A 7,358-nucleotide genomic window follows, 5' to 3' on the forward strand; every position below is an offset into this window, starting at 1 on the left:
TATAAATTATGAGCTGGAAATTATAATTTTAAACGGCGTGGCAATTCACTGATGCTCAGGTTCAGTAACTTAGACAAGGTGAGGAATTATTGAGAGAAATTTAGTGTGATCTAAAATTGGATTGGATAGAGAAAAAACAGAGAACATGGAAAATATACAGTTCAGGGGACTTGAATATTATATGAGCAAGGCCACTATTATTGACAGACAATATTTCATTTTAGTAAAGAATCCCTTATAGGCGCTCACGATTAAAGCTATAGCTCGACCACAGAAGGAAGACAAAAAAGCAACATTTATGAAAAATAGCGGGTGAAATTGAGCATGAAGCGTCACCTTGAGTTTGGGAAGTGTAAAAGCATAAGCGGCATAATATTAACTATAGTAACAACTGCGAATGTTTCTTTTCTTGATATGAAATATGGCCGAGAAGTGAGATCTTTTGTGCAAAAAAGAAAGACACAAGCATTTGAGGAAATAAATTGTGTAACCAGAAAAAGAAAACAATATTGAGAGATACGAGATCAAAATAATGTCAAAAATATTAGAACTGCGCAGCAAAGTCAAAACATTTAATTGTAAATATTTAAAAATAAAACAATGAAATGCTTATAAAATTATGAAATGCAAATCCCCGAATTTTATATTTAAAGGTGTTTCTAACAACCATTTTTCTCATAACTTTACAGTACAGAGAATACTTACAGTCATCCTGGTCAATATATCTGTTAGCCACATCTTCTCTGCGCATGAAATCTGATTGTGAAGAAGTATGTGTGGAATCAAAGCCTATATTTTATAAATATAGTGTAACTGATACTTCAAATACAGATAAACTTCGGTTCTATAAAACCGGTATTGCTTTATGAGTTCCATTTAGCTGCTATCTCCAGTAGAACTGAAAATATTCCAGAGACACACTCGACTTGATCAGCTCAGTTTGTGATGTAACTTCATATGTTGTCGCCCGCCTGCACCTTCTAGAATTTATAATTCCAACAATAATTGTAAGATTTTCACACGTTATAAAGCGAATCTCAAGTTACTGAGAAAGTTATGTAAAGTTTATTGGTAATTGGCATAGTCGATGCAGTGTTAGATATAAATTGGAATGTGTTAATAAATACTCTCCATCATATAAGGGGACGATATAGCATATTGAAGTGTAATAATTCTCACTTAGACAATCGAAAGCTACACAACCAGCGGACTTATGCTGCATATAATTGAATATACACACAGGTAAATATGTGTGATTGCAGTTGTGTATGCATAAAAGTGTGTTGTGTGTAGATATACGGGTCAGTATATGTGTGTGTGAGAGAGAGAAAGAGAGAGAGGGAGAGAAAGAGAGAGTCTGTGCATATATATGTGCGTGAGTGGTTTTGATTATGTGAGTGAGTGAAAAAAAGAGACAACACGGACTGGTGGTCCGAGGTCATGATCAGGAATATGTAAGTTCGTACCCTGGACGCTATGACCTGAATAACTCTGGGCAACACAGTATTTCAGTTTGCTGCTGTATGCTGATCGTAAATGAAATTCCATTCTGGTTGAGTAGTAATCGTTTTCCCGAGCTCTCACTTCTCGGCACACAGCCGGTTTAGGAATGACGAGCGAAGGGCCGTATCTATTCCTGCACGTGGCTTTATAGGTACCTTAAGTTGCATAAGCATAGCACAAACTACCAGATCGTACTAGTTTGCAAATGATGCCTGTCATTATTTATATTTAACACCAATTACATCGAATGCATCAAATCGAGTGCACCACGAGAACCGAGGGTTTTAAATATATCCATCCAGAAGGTGAAATTATTTTGGGATTTGCTCTTCGTCTGCTACCTAATCCATGAAACATATCTCGCAGCTTTCAAACTGATTTGCTTTACATCGTTTCTTCAGTTTCATATTTCAAAATTTTCTTGCTCGGTGAAATCATTATCTATCAATAAATAAATAATCTATTGTAACTTAGACAATATCGAACAAAATACTGTACATTCTAGATAATGTAAAGCCCTTTCTAGTTGGTTTGTTAAGGTGGTCAATGCTTCAAGTTGTCTTCCGACTCTTGGCATAATGATTTTACTTTGTAATGCAACGAAATGTCAGAAACTTTTGATGGTTTAACAAAAGGCTTTCCAGCATTTAATCTCACTGCAGATCTCCACCTTCTTCCTCCTTCGGGGGATGACGCAAGAAAGACATTCCTGGGTATTATACCGATTTATGTATACCTGACCAAAATATCCGACTTTGTGTACGTCTTAGAAATCGATATTACAGGTTAGTAATTTCTTTATTTAGAGGGGAAGTGAGCATTTGAATCCAGCCCTTTGCTCCTTACGGAGTAATGTGGACTAATCTATATGTCGTCTCTACTCGAAGATTGAAATTTCATAGTACAGGCATTAATACCCTTCCCTTATCATAATCCACGGCATGCAATGAGCAAAATCTCAAACTCCTGGAATCACAAACATTTGGCAGTCTTTCGGTCCAGGTACAAATTTTGTCTACATCTTTGAAACATCATCACTTCCGTTGTCTCCAAGCTTCAGTGTGCACAACCAATGAGAAGTATAAGCGGAATTGGTCTAGATTTTTGATTGGCTTGGGTACAATGTCTGTCACTAACTATTTTTCATATGTGTTATCGGTAGGAATGGGGATGTTTAACTTTTTCACATTTCGTGATACCTACGTTCCATTGTCTTGTGATGTGATATTCGTGCGTGTGAAAATGTAACCTTTTTTGTCTCTTTTACAATATCCGTGATACAAAAAATACATCTAACAATAATGGCGTAGTGTCGAATTAGATGTGCTATATTTCTAGGTACACATGTAGGTAATATTGGGGCTCACAAACAGAATATGATCGCAATCAAGCCAGATTATATCAACTGATTAGTTGGAAGAGCTTGATGGCACAAGACACTCAATACATGTTGATTAGATGGGCCGAAAGGATAATTAGGCAATGTCACATCATATGATTCCTTAATGTTAAGAGCTAATGAAGCAAATTATAGACAATTGACCTAAACCTGATGGTTCATAAAATTACGCAAACATCTGAATTGATGCATGTGCGTGCAAATCGTTGATAATTATAACTCAACGGAAATTCATCTGAGCTAACATTATAAATTACTGAGAAGATTTATTGTAACCACGAGGCTGTTTTCGGGCAATTAACTCCTATTCGGAGTGTAAATTGACAATAATGTTGATATTTGATTTACAAAGGAAGCTGAAAAGTGGAAAATATTGTTACAGTTAAAAGTTTCTGATTGATGAATCGAATCAAGGAACTGTCCGAAGATGATTTGATAAGGGACGAACATGAATATCGTGAAATGAAACGTTATGTGAATGTTTGCTCGTGCAGGTAATTCAACGAGAAAAAATAAAAACAAAATATATGAAGAATGGAACACATGTAACATACGCTTGAGTATATGGTCGTTTTGGTTTGTAAGGGTGTATTATCGTATGAGAATTTGAAATACACGTTAGGCGTAAAACGAACGAGCATGACAACCACGACAAAACGTACGAATATTAAAATTAACTCTGAGATAAAATTATAAAGAGACAGGATTTATTAAACATGTCCAACAAGAAATCCTCGTTGTTCATGAAGACTGCATCAAAATTATCGAGGGTGTCTTCATCACCAACATCATCACAATCCTAGCCAGTAACACCGACGACGTGCTTGTTGTCGTTGTCGTCCTCATAATCGTCGTCATCATCATCATCATCATTATCATCATCATCATCATCATCACCATCATCGACAGGACTTGCATTACTACCACCAAAACCAATACGAGCAGAAGTACCGAAGCATCATGAGTACAACCAAAGCCAACACGACAACGACTACCAGCACCACCACTATATATATATATATATATAAAAGCATAAATGCATCACCGTCAATAAATAATATTCATAGGTCTATTTGTTCAGTGATATATATTCTATTGCTGATCGCTCGATAGGAAATAACGACCATAGATTCATGAGCACATAAATATAATTTAAAACTGAAAATATATTTCATTTTATATTTTCTCGACACCAATTCCGTTTTGCTTATACATGTGTATGCGAATGCTTCAGTGCATGTGTGTGTGTGGATGTGTATTTATATGTTTCTTTACAAACATACATACATGTATATATGTATATATATATATATATATATATATATATATATATATATCTGTGTGTGTGTGTGCGCACAGAAATGCACACAGGCACATATACATGCATTCATATATGTATATATATATAAACATATTTATGTACATATGTATATTTATATACATGTAAATATGTATATATATTTATATACACATATATATATATATTTATATATATATATATATTATATATATATATATATATATATATATATATATATTTATATATATACACATTTATATACATGTATATGTACGTAAATGTGAATATACTTTTTAATGCGAGCTTCCTGTACGAATAAATATTATAATTTCAATTGGCACAATTTTTCTAGAAACCTTTCAAAAAGTGAGAGATTTCCGAAATATATTGTTTCACAATTTGCATGATTTAACAGCGGATTGTTATCTAAATGCTCTTACAATTATAAGCATTATAAATATATAAGTATTTTAGTCACATTCTGCACTTTTATTCTGTCGGGGGTCGATAATTTAAGATTCTGTTGAGTACTGGGTCGATCTAATCGATTACCCCCAACCCCAAAAGTTCGGGCCTTGTGCCTAAAGTAGAAAACTAATTTTAGGGTAGCGTGTTGGCAGAAACGTTAGCATGCCGGGCGAAATGCTTATCGGTCTTCCGTCTGTCTTTAACTTCTGAGTTCAAATTTCGCCGAGGTCGACTTTGCATTTCATCCTTTGGGGTTCGATACATTAATTTGCGTACTAGGGTCGATGTAATCGACTGGCCTTCTCCCCCAAAGAAGATGCCTAAAGTAGAAAACGAATTTTAAGACGGTGAGATGGCAGAAACGTTAGCACGCCGGGCGAAATGCTTAGCGGTATTTCCTCTGACTTTTCGTTCTGTGTTCAAGTTAATCCGATGTCGACTTTGCCCTTCATCCTACCTAGGTCGATAAATTCAGTACCTGTGCGAACTGAGGTATATCTAATCGACTAGCCCTCTCCCCGGAAAATTTCGGGCCCTGTGCCTAGAGTAGAAAAAAATAATATATCGGAATATTATAATAAGTATAGACTTTTTCGTGGTTATTATCATGATCGTCCTTAATTAGACAACGCATATGTAATACCCTGTAGAAGTATATTTATACTTGCTTAAGGCGCCGAACCGGCAGAATCGTTAGCATTCGGGCAAAATGCTTAGCGGTATTTCGCCCCTGTTTACGTTCTGAGTCCAAATTCTATTTCAAATTTGCTTTTCATCTTCTTGGGGTCGATAATAGGAACCAGTTGAAAACTGGCGTCGATGTAATCGACTTTCCTCACTCGCCTCAAAGGTGCTGGTGATCTTGTAGAATCGTTAGAACGTCGGGCAAAATGCTTAGCGACATTTCGCCCCTCTTACGTTCTGAGTTCAAATTCTGTCGAGGTCGATTTTGTCTTTAGTCATTTCAGGATCGATAAAATAAGTACCAGTTGTGCATGAAGTTGATGTAATTGACTTAATTTCTTCCTGAAAATTGTATGCCTTGTGACAAAATTTTGAAATAGTTTATTTGCTTCATTCTGTTAACTTACTTTCTTGACTATTTTTATGATTTGGAAAATCCACACGAACAGTGTAGAACGCAGCAATGAATACCCTAATATCATGATGAGCATAGAAAAACATATTACCAACATATATTAGGTAATATATCCTTCTATTTTAAAATCCGACAGGGGAGGAATATAAAGTTGACATTTCTCGTCAGTAAATGATACAAATTGAGTAATTTCTCGTTAGTTCTTCATAAGGCGATAATCAATATTTGTGACTTGATAATTGTAATGTAAGCATTTTTTCAATTTTTTTTACCAGAATGGTTTGCAGGAACGCAATCTGTGTTTGACTTCTTGAGTTTTATTTCCATCAAATGCTAAACCGTTGACCAAATATCATGAGATTCTTCTGGAAAGACGCCATATCAGTTTTAGTAATATCAAAAGAAAATTTAGATAACTTATTTGAGAAAAGTATATATTACAGTTATAATATTTATAATATGTATTCAAATGTAGAATGGTATAAACCGTAACATTTTCAATCGGAGAATGTCGCCGAGAATGTCGGTAGAGGGCCAAAAACAGTTCCTCAACCCCCGACGGAGCGAAGACAATAAAAGCTTGATCTGATATAAAAATCTTATTTCTTTATTGCCCACAAGGGACTAAACATAGAGGGGACAAACAAGAGCAGAAAAACTGATTAAGTCGATTACATCGACCCCAGTGCGTAACTTGTACTTAATTATCGACCCCGAAATGATGAAAAGCAAAGCCGACCTCGGCGGAATTTCAACTCAGGACGTAGCGGCAGACGAAATACCGCTAAGCATTTTGTCCGGCGTGTTAATGCTTCTACCAACTCACCGCTTTCAAATAAAATTTAAGGGAAAAAAGTATTATGACCCCGACGTGATTCGAACACGCAGCCTTCTGATCTGGAGTCAGACGCGCTACCGTTGCGCCACAGAGATATAAAAATCTGCAAATGTAGCCCCTGATTGATTTGTGTGTGAACTAGTAAGTCTAGAATAATATTAAATTAGTATTAGCGATTCAGTCAACTACCTTAGATTGAAATACCGATTTGTATAACATTTATATGTAGACAAACGAGGAACTGCGCAAGATGTATTATTTTCTCTCATACAAAAATTTTATTGAGACGATAGTTTTGAATAGTAAACAAGAAAAGCTCAACATCTTCTTCGACTTCATCAACACATTGCATCATGCTCTAGAATAGAAACCACAACCACATCTCTCGTAAATTTGTCACATTTTCCCACTCCCTACAGACTCGTTTTAGTTCCAATTGTGTCTCACAGGCTCTTTTATTCACACTCACCAATTTCCCTTCTTCGTATATCCTCATAGCACATATACGCTCTCTTGCTCCTAATTCTTCGATAGCAGAGAAATGTGTTTCCATGACTATGACTTTGAGATTTCACACGACGGGGCTTCCCCATAACATTTCTTGACACCTCCTACATCCATGCCCATACGTCGGCCGGAATTTCCTCACACCATGACCCAATGACCCAAGTTTCCTCTCTACACTCTGGCTATATTCATCTTGAGTAGACAGCATACCTCACATCCGTTTCGTGTATTAATGTTTCGCTAC

At 35.9% G+C, this 7,358-nt stretch overlaps 1 non-coding gene across 1 annotated transcript; it reads right to left on the minus strand.

Annotated features, from left to right (window-relative positions):
* Nucleotides 1-6,628: 6,628 nt before the first annotated feature.
* Nucleotides 6,629-6,702, minus strand: Trnaw-cca. The gene has a single exon. It is a non-coding gene; the product is annotated as a tRNA-Trp (tRNA).
* Nucleotides 6,703-7,358: the final 656 nt, after the last annotated feature.

Source organism: Octopus sinensis, linkage group LG6, assembly GCF_006345805.1.
Source record: "Octopus sinensis linkage group LG6, ASM634580v1, whole genome shotgun sequence".
Lineage (NCBI taxonomy): Eukaryota > Metazoa > Mollusca > Cephalopoda > Octopoda > Octopodidae > Octopus > Octopus sinensis.